Raw genomic sequence first — 7,124 nt, 5'->3', positions numbered from 1 at the left:
CGTTCACGAGTCTACGGAAACCGCGGCAGACCAAACCAGACGAAAGTGCGCATTCAGCGTCTGCTCTGCCGATATGCAAGCGTAGAAGAAGAAATGTGCTGTTTACCTGTGCAAAGAAAGAAACAATGAAAGAAAAATGTCTGAGGACTTCAGTGATGAGGAAGAGCATGAGTTCTTTGCCGAGCTGAATGCGCACTTTCATCTGGTTTGGTCTGCCGCGGTTTCCGTAGCGTCGCGAACGCGCTTTTAGGAAATCCTATACACTACTGTTTATGCTCTAAAAACATTCTAAATGACTTTGTGTCGAGTAAATTATGGACGCTACCCACTCAGGACACTTGGAATACATTGGACGAGCAGTATGGAGGAATATTGACACGTTTTTTGTGGACTTTTATGGACCTTTCTGCCTCGGGCACCATAGACCTCCATTATTTGAATGTCAGCAGACAGCAAGAAGCCTCCCAGATCTCCAGATGCATTTGAGATATCAAAAAAGTACTCCAGAGTGTTGTTCAGCATGGGGGTGAGTAGAAAATGAAGGCTAATCATGTTTTGGGTGTACTATTCCTTTAAAATAAGATAATTAGATAAAATGCACTTGAAATAAGACAATGCTACGATGTTTTCTTATTTTAAGTGTAAAGTGTCTCTTTTACCTCCTCAATCCAAGAACAAATGCACTTATTTTAAGAAAAAAATACTTACCTAGATTTGTTTTTTTTCCAGTGAAGCGTAAATAGCTGTCCTAAAACCTTTTTATAAATTACATTACATAGGTACAAATGATCTTCTCAGTCGTTTCCATTATCTTGCTTAGTTGGTATCGCAGAATGCATGCTGTATCATCATCGGAAATGCAAATAGGCAGTCTGTCACGCTCTACAATATTCCTACCCTTCTCCATCCATATGGAATATAGGAAAATGCCTAAAGAACCCGAGACTAATGTAAAACATGTGTGCAAACTCACTGTGCAAACCTCTGCAAAGATTATACATGTAAAACATTGAGGAAAAAAAACCTTTAAAACATTTAATAAGATGTTGTATTCAGCACCAAAGAAGTGCAGACTTTACACGGGTTACCACAGCAGCTCAGGCTGCGGTGGTTCGCGATGTAATTTAAGGCTGAACATGCTTGGGTGAGCATATGCTTAGAGTTTATGTGGCTACAGGGTAGCATTCAAAAGAAGGAGAGACAAGCTCTCAGAATGTTGTATGTGAAACATGTTATTTAAGGCCTCCAAAGCACACAGCTTCACAAACACAACCTGTATCTGAAAAAGCAACAGATGTTCTTAGGTTTCTCTAACTCTATAATTACATGAGGGACTCAGGGCTGAAAGAAAAACTTCAAGGGGGAAATGTAAAAAGAGAATATTAATGAGACAATCAAGCGAGATTAACGAAGACGACACGAAGACACATCTGTAGTTTCATGTAAACAAGATCTAGATTAATTCTTCATGACTGAACCAAGAGTCACTGAGACGTAATAAATGGGTCCTTATATTTTACTTGTTGAGTTAAAAACTATTTAATAGGTCTTTCATCATTTAGCTTTCACTTCTTATGAAAAAAAGTACTGGTCATTAGTCTCTCCGTTCGCAGGCTGTTGTCTTGTTTTCTGTCCCACTTGTCAGTACTGAGCTGGGTAAAAACTAGTGTTGCACCGATACCGATACCAGTATCGGATGGGGCCCCGATACTGCCCTAAAATGGTGGTTACGGTATCGGTGAGTACCAACAAATAGGGCACCGATACCAATTCGAGAGCCATAAGTTTATTCAACTATTGTCACCCACTCCTGGTAGGCAAGATTAGATTAGATTTTTTCTTGACAAAGCCATAATGGCAATTATTTTACATTATTATGGTATCGGTATCGCCCGATACTGCACAGCCAGGTATCGGGTATCGGTATCGGCCAATACTGCACAGCCAGGTATCGGGTATCGGTATCGGCCAATACTGCACAGCCAGGTATCGGTATCGGCTGATACTGCACAGCCAGGTATCGGGTATCGGTATCGGCTGATACTGCACAGCCAGGTATCGGGTATCGGGGCCAAAAAATGGCATCGGCGAAACACTAGTAAAAAGGCCTTTGCTTACTCTGCTCCCTTTACATGGAATTTGATGCAAAATAACTTGAAACTTAGTAAATTGGTTCCTTTGAATACTTTTAAGCTGAGAAAGAGATGTTTTGAGTTGGACTCTCTCACATGTCAATGTTTTAATTGAAATTTTATTGTAAGTGCTAGGGTTGTCACGATACTAAACTTTTCAACTCGATACCGATACTAAGTAAAATATTCGATACTCGATACCCTTTTCGATACCACAAGAATTAAAACAAAGACTCTAAAATTCAACAGAAATATTTCATTACTAAAAAAATACAAGAAATAAATAAAAGAACAATAAGAATAATATTTTGTGGTTGTATGCTGTGCTTAACATTAAGCAAGCTTGATGAAAAACTTACAAAATTAAAATTAAGTGTTCCTTCCTCGGCTATGTTTTGCAGACATAACAATGACACTAGCCAAACCAGTTAAACAAAAATAATTCTCAGCAGCTGCACCTGTTACAAAAAAAGTCTGAAACTAAAAAATGCACAGAATTATTCAATCACAGTGTTCAGAAAGTGCATTTTCCTCTATTCTGCACTTTAGATGGCTGTACCGATACTTTTGAAAATGAGTATTGTATCCGGTAACAACGTTTCAGTATCGATACTTTTTTGAGTATCGATACTTTTGACAACCCTAGTAAGTGCATATTTTATGTGGTTTTATGTGTGTGTCTTTGTACGTATGTAATGATGTGATGTAATTTTTATGCCTATCTTGGCCAGGTCTCCCTTGCAAAAGGGATTTTTAATCTCAATGGGTATTACCTGGTTAAATAAAGGATAAAAAAAAAAAATAAAGCAATGAGTCCAAGTATCAATTATTTCAAACAATATATGTTCAATTTAAATGCAGCTTATTTATACAGCACCAATTCACAGGGCACTTTACAGAAAAGATTCAATGAGATCATACAGTCAGACTGTTAAAACGTTTCTAAGGAAAAACAACTGATTCCACAGAGTCACTGACTTTCCTCTTGCATCAGAACGAGGAAACACACTTTAAAACACTGTGTCACAATCCAACCATAAAAACTTGAAATAATGCAGAAAGCTATCAAAGTTTGTCAAATTTTAAAAGTGTGTATTTGTATTAAGTAGTCCTCATAGAATAGAATAAATTCTATTCAATTCAGTTTATTTCTATAGCGCCAATTCACAACACATGTCTTTTCAAGGCACTTTCCAGTTAACCAGATGTTACAGTCAGATTGATTCAAAGTTTTCTATCTAAGGAAAACCAGTTGATTGGATCGACTCATTGATTAAAAGGCCATCCCTCACACTAAGCATGCTTGTAGCGACAGTGGAGAGGAAAAACTCCCTTTTAACAGGAAGAAACCTCCAGCAGAACCAGGCTCAGTGTGAGCGGCCATCTGCTGAGGCCCACTGTGGTTCAAGGAGACAGAAGCAGAGATACAAATAAAACAAATATACAGTAAAAAAAATAATAATCTCAACTGTTCTCAAAGCAATTAAAACATTGTTTCATAACCTAACCCTGGTTTAAACTTCCATGTTATCACCGACCCACCTTCTGTTTTCCTTGGTCTTCATGATGTTTTTTCAATAATGTTCTACAGCATGTCCTAATGTCCACATGGAGCAACCCTAATTATAATATAATTAAATCACACCCATGCAGAAACGATGTACTAATTAAAGGAGAAGTCCGGTCATATTCAGAATTCAAACTTCCGAAAGTACTTTAAATATTAAAATATTACATATTGTTCAATAACTGATAAGTGTTTTAATTTAGAGTAATTTTCATGTGAATGTGCTTTACTGGAGGCATCCATGTTTGTCAAAGAACACTACTGCCACCTACTGGTTTGTGACGTCACAGTGCGGTATCGGTTGTTGATCAAGTGCCAGTGCTGTATCTGGTGTTTGTCACAACGCGCTATTATCCAAGTCATCTTGAAAACATTCTTCTTCCAAATGTTGGCTACATATTACGTGTTTTTTCTCTGGCCAGAAGTTCGATGGCAAATCCTCCCTCTTCAAGTTGGCGATCCAACGACCAACCCGTCCGTGGAGGATCAGGAATCAGAAAGGTGGAATAACTCTTTTTTTATTCACTTTTACCCGATGTATTCCAGCATCCAGCTGCCATGCACGTGGGCATTGTCAGTTTCACTATAGCTCTGGTGAATTTCAATGGTGAAGTCCTCTGGAAATCTTCAATAATTGTTGTTGATTGCAGATGTGTCTAGTAGTTCCCATTGATTTTGCTTTTAAAGCGGGGAGAATGGCGCTAGGCTTACCGCACCGTGACGTCACTGCTGGAAGATGGCAGGAGGGAGGGGTTACAATATTTGGGAAAAAATGGCCGCTCCCAGACACGAAAATTATTATAGAATGTACATTATAGGTATAAATAATGATCCATTGATTGTTCCGTGCTGACTGTACTTCTCCTTTAAGGAACATTTGATAGCAGATTTTAGAGGGCGTCAAAATGTTAAAAAGTTGAACGAAGGAAAATACAATGGGGAAGTTTTCCATAATTGACCGTGCTGTAATGCCACTTTTACCTGAGACATTGCTGGAGATTCTATAAGTATTTCTTGAGACTTTTTTTTTATTTTTAGAAACTTCGTATAAAATTGGAAAAACATTGGCTGACTTTAAGAAGCCAAAGGACAGAATTATTTAGCGTCGTTATCTTCTGACACAAAAAGAGCAGGGAGCCTTTTTCTTCAGCTCCTACTAAAGCCTGAGTTTTTCTCTCTAAAATGTTTCCCACAGAGGGAAAATAAAGGATATTTCTGTTCTAAAAAAAATGACTGAAGCCACATGTTTAGCCTAGCATACAGGTGGTATGAAACCACAGCTGACATCATGGCACTAATGGACCAGCTCTGCTGTGAATGTAAAGTTTATAGTGAGTTTAAACAGTTGAGAGAAAAGCGATTTCAGGACCCAGCTCCCTGATGGTGTCTCTGCTCATTTTAAATTGATGTCCAAGCTGTACTTTGGCGCACTCCCCGATTCACATTCCTTCTTTCCAAGGCTGACGTCTGTTTAGGCACACGGCTAGCAGTGTTTTGGCAAACACCACTGACACTGACTGATATTACCCTGGCACAGGAGGAAAACATCCACTTTGCTCTGTTACTTCAGATGCCTATACTAGTAGAAGAAGAAGCTCGTTTTAGCAAAAAAGAAACGATATTCACATAGTTTCTCTCCCTGAGGTCAGTCAGGCAGCTGCAGAGGTCTGCTTATGGAACTCATAAAGAATAGCAAACTGAAAACACCGGGATCCTGTTTATGGTCGGGCAATGGTACAACATTTGAGGGGAACGTCTAGAGTCAATAAACTTCGCTGACTTCAGCTTTTGTTCCTCCACACAGACATTTCCAATAAAGTTAGTTGAGGCTGACCCCTGTGGGGATTAGGCACAGAAAATACACGCTGGAGAGACGGTCATTAGGACCCTCACAGGGGGAATATCCTGAGCAGCACAGTAAGCAAAACAATCCGAGGACAAAGTGCTATATTATCACAATATGACCAGTAAGGAAGATTGATACTGTATTTGTTTTCTGAAAGCCTGAGTAAAGATAAGCACTTTCAACTCAATATGATCCTGGGTGTGATTTTTCCGCCGTTTCTGACCTCGGAGCCCTAAATAGTAAGTCAGGATACACAATGGCTCCTGTAGGAGACTTCAGCTCTGCATGACCTTTGTCAAAAAAAAAAAAACAAGAGATTTTTCTAACAATAGCAAGAGAAGTACAGACTAGAAATAAATTTCGTTTACAGTAAATGACCCTTTCAGGCAAATTTCCCTCAAATTTTTCATGTGTCTGGGCATAAACAAAGGCCCCCTGAGTTTACTGAGGACCACTGTGAGAGACATCAGATGTTCTTGGTGTCACCATAGCAACCTTGTTTATAAGGCCAGAATCATAGCAAGTTATGTTGTTTATTAAAAGAATAAGACATTAAAGCCACAATGTGTACTTTTTGGGCTGTAGGGGCGCTAGACCTGTAACTGCCCGGATTTTGTTTCCAGTAAACTTTGAAAATAATGACAAAGATATATGACTGTAAGTGTTAACTTACAAGTCTAATATCAAAGTTGGTTTTACATCCGGCTGCGTCTTTCACCCTATAAGCAAACTCCTTTCCAAGATCAAATCTTGTTTTTCCTTGCGCACAATCCCTTTCATGTTTTCTCTTTTTAGCCTCCTCAGAAGATTTACACTTTTCCTTGCCTCAACATTGACCAGTAGTCAAGCACCTCTGCACCTCTCCCAAATTGTAGGTGACCGCAGACAGTGCCTCAGACAGGAGGCCGGCTTGTTTTGTTTTTATGACCGAAATTGCGGAGAACAACTCATGAAGTTGGACCACCTTGAAGATCGAGGTGCACAAGAACGCTGGGAACCTTTTTCCACCTGGATCCCCGCTCTTTTTCGCCCTCATGTCCCTCCGTTGTCGGACAAAACTCGCCCCCACTTCCTGTCCGCCTCGGCCGTATCGAGACCCACAGCGTATAGCGCAGACCAGGCTTAAGATTGAGGATAAATCAAAAATGTATGCATCAAGCTCACTGCGACACAGCTGCGGGGAGTATAACCACCCCTTAAGGCCTCCTCCGTACATGGGTCGTGCGCACTAACCACTGCGCCACCTGCACACCCCTGAGGAATCATTTAAAATAACTCATATGCGTCAATTCTTTAGGTCACAAAGTCCACGGTGTGCCTTTAAAGCAGCTATTTCTATTAGTTTACTTCTAAGTTAAGTGATTGGCCGACTTGGGAAAAAAAACAAAAAAAAGATTTCATACAGACTTCATAGAGTGTGAGTCCTACATTGGCTAGAATGTGGGTTCTGCTCTGGGACAAATGAGACATGACTTTTAGTTCAAATTTAAACATTAATGTTTTGCACAATGGACGGATGGATGATGGATGAATGGATGGATGGATGGATGATGGATGAATGGATGGATGGATGGATGAT

This window comes from Cyprinodon tularosa, unplaced genomic scaffold, assembly GCF_016077235.1.
Source record: "Cyprinodon tularosa strain WSP-4 unplaced genomic scaffold, ASM1607723v1 ctg937, whole genome shotgun sequence".
Taxonomy (NCBI): Eukaryota; Metazoa; Chordata; class Actinopteri; order Cyprinodontiformes; family Cyprinodontidae; genus Cyprinodon; species Cyprinodon tularosa.
Note: the sequence above shows the minus strand (reverse complement) of the source record.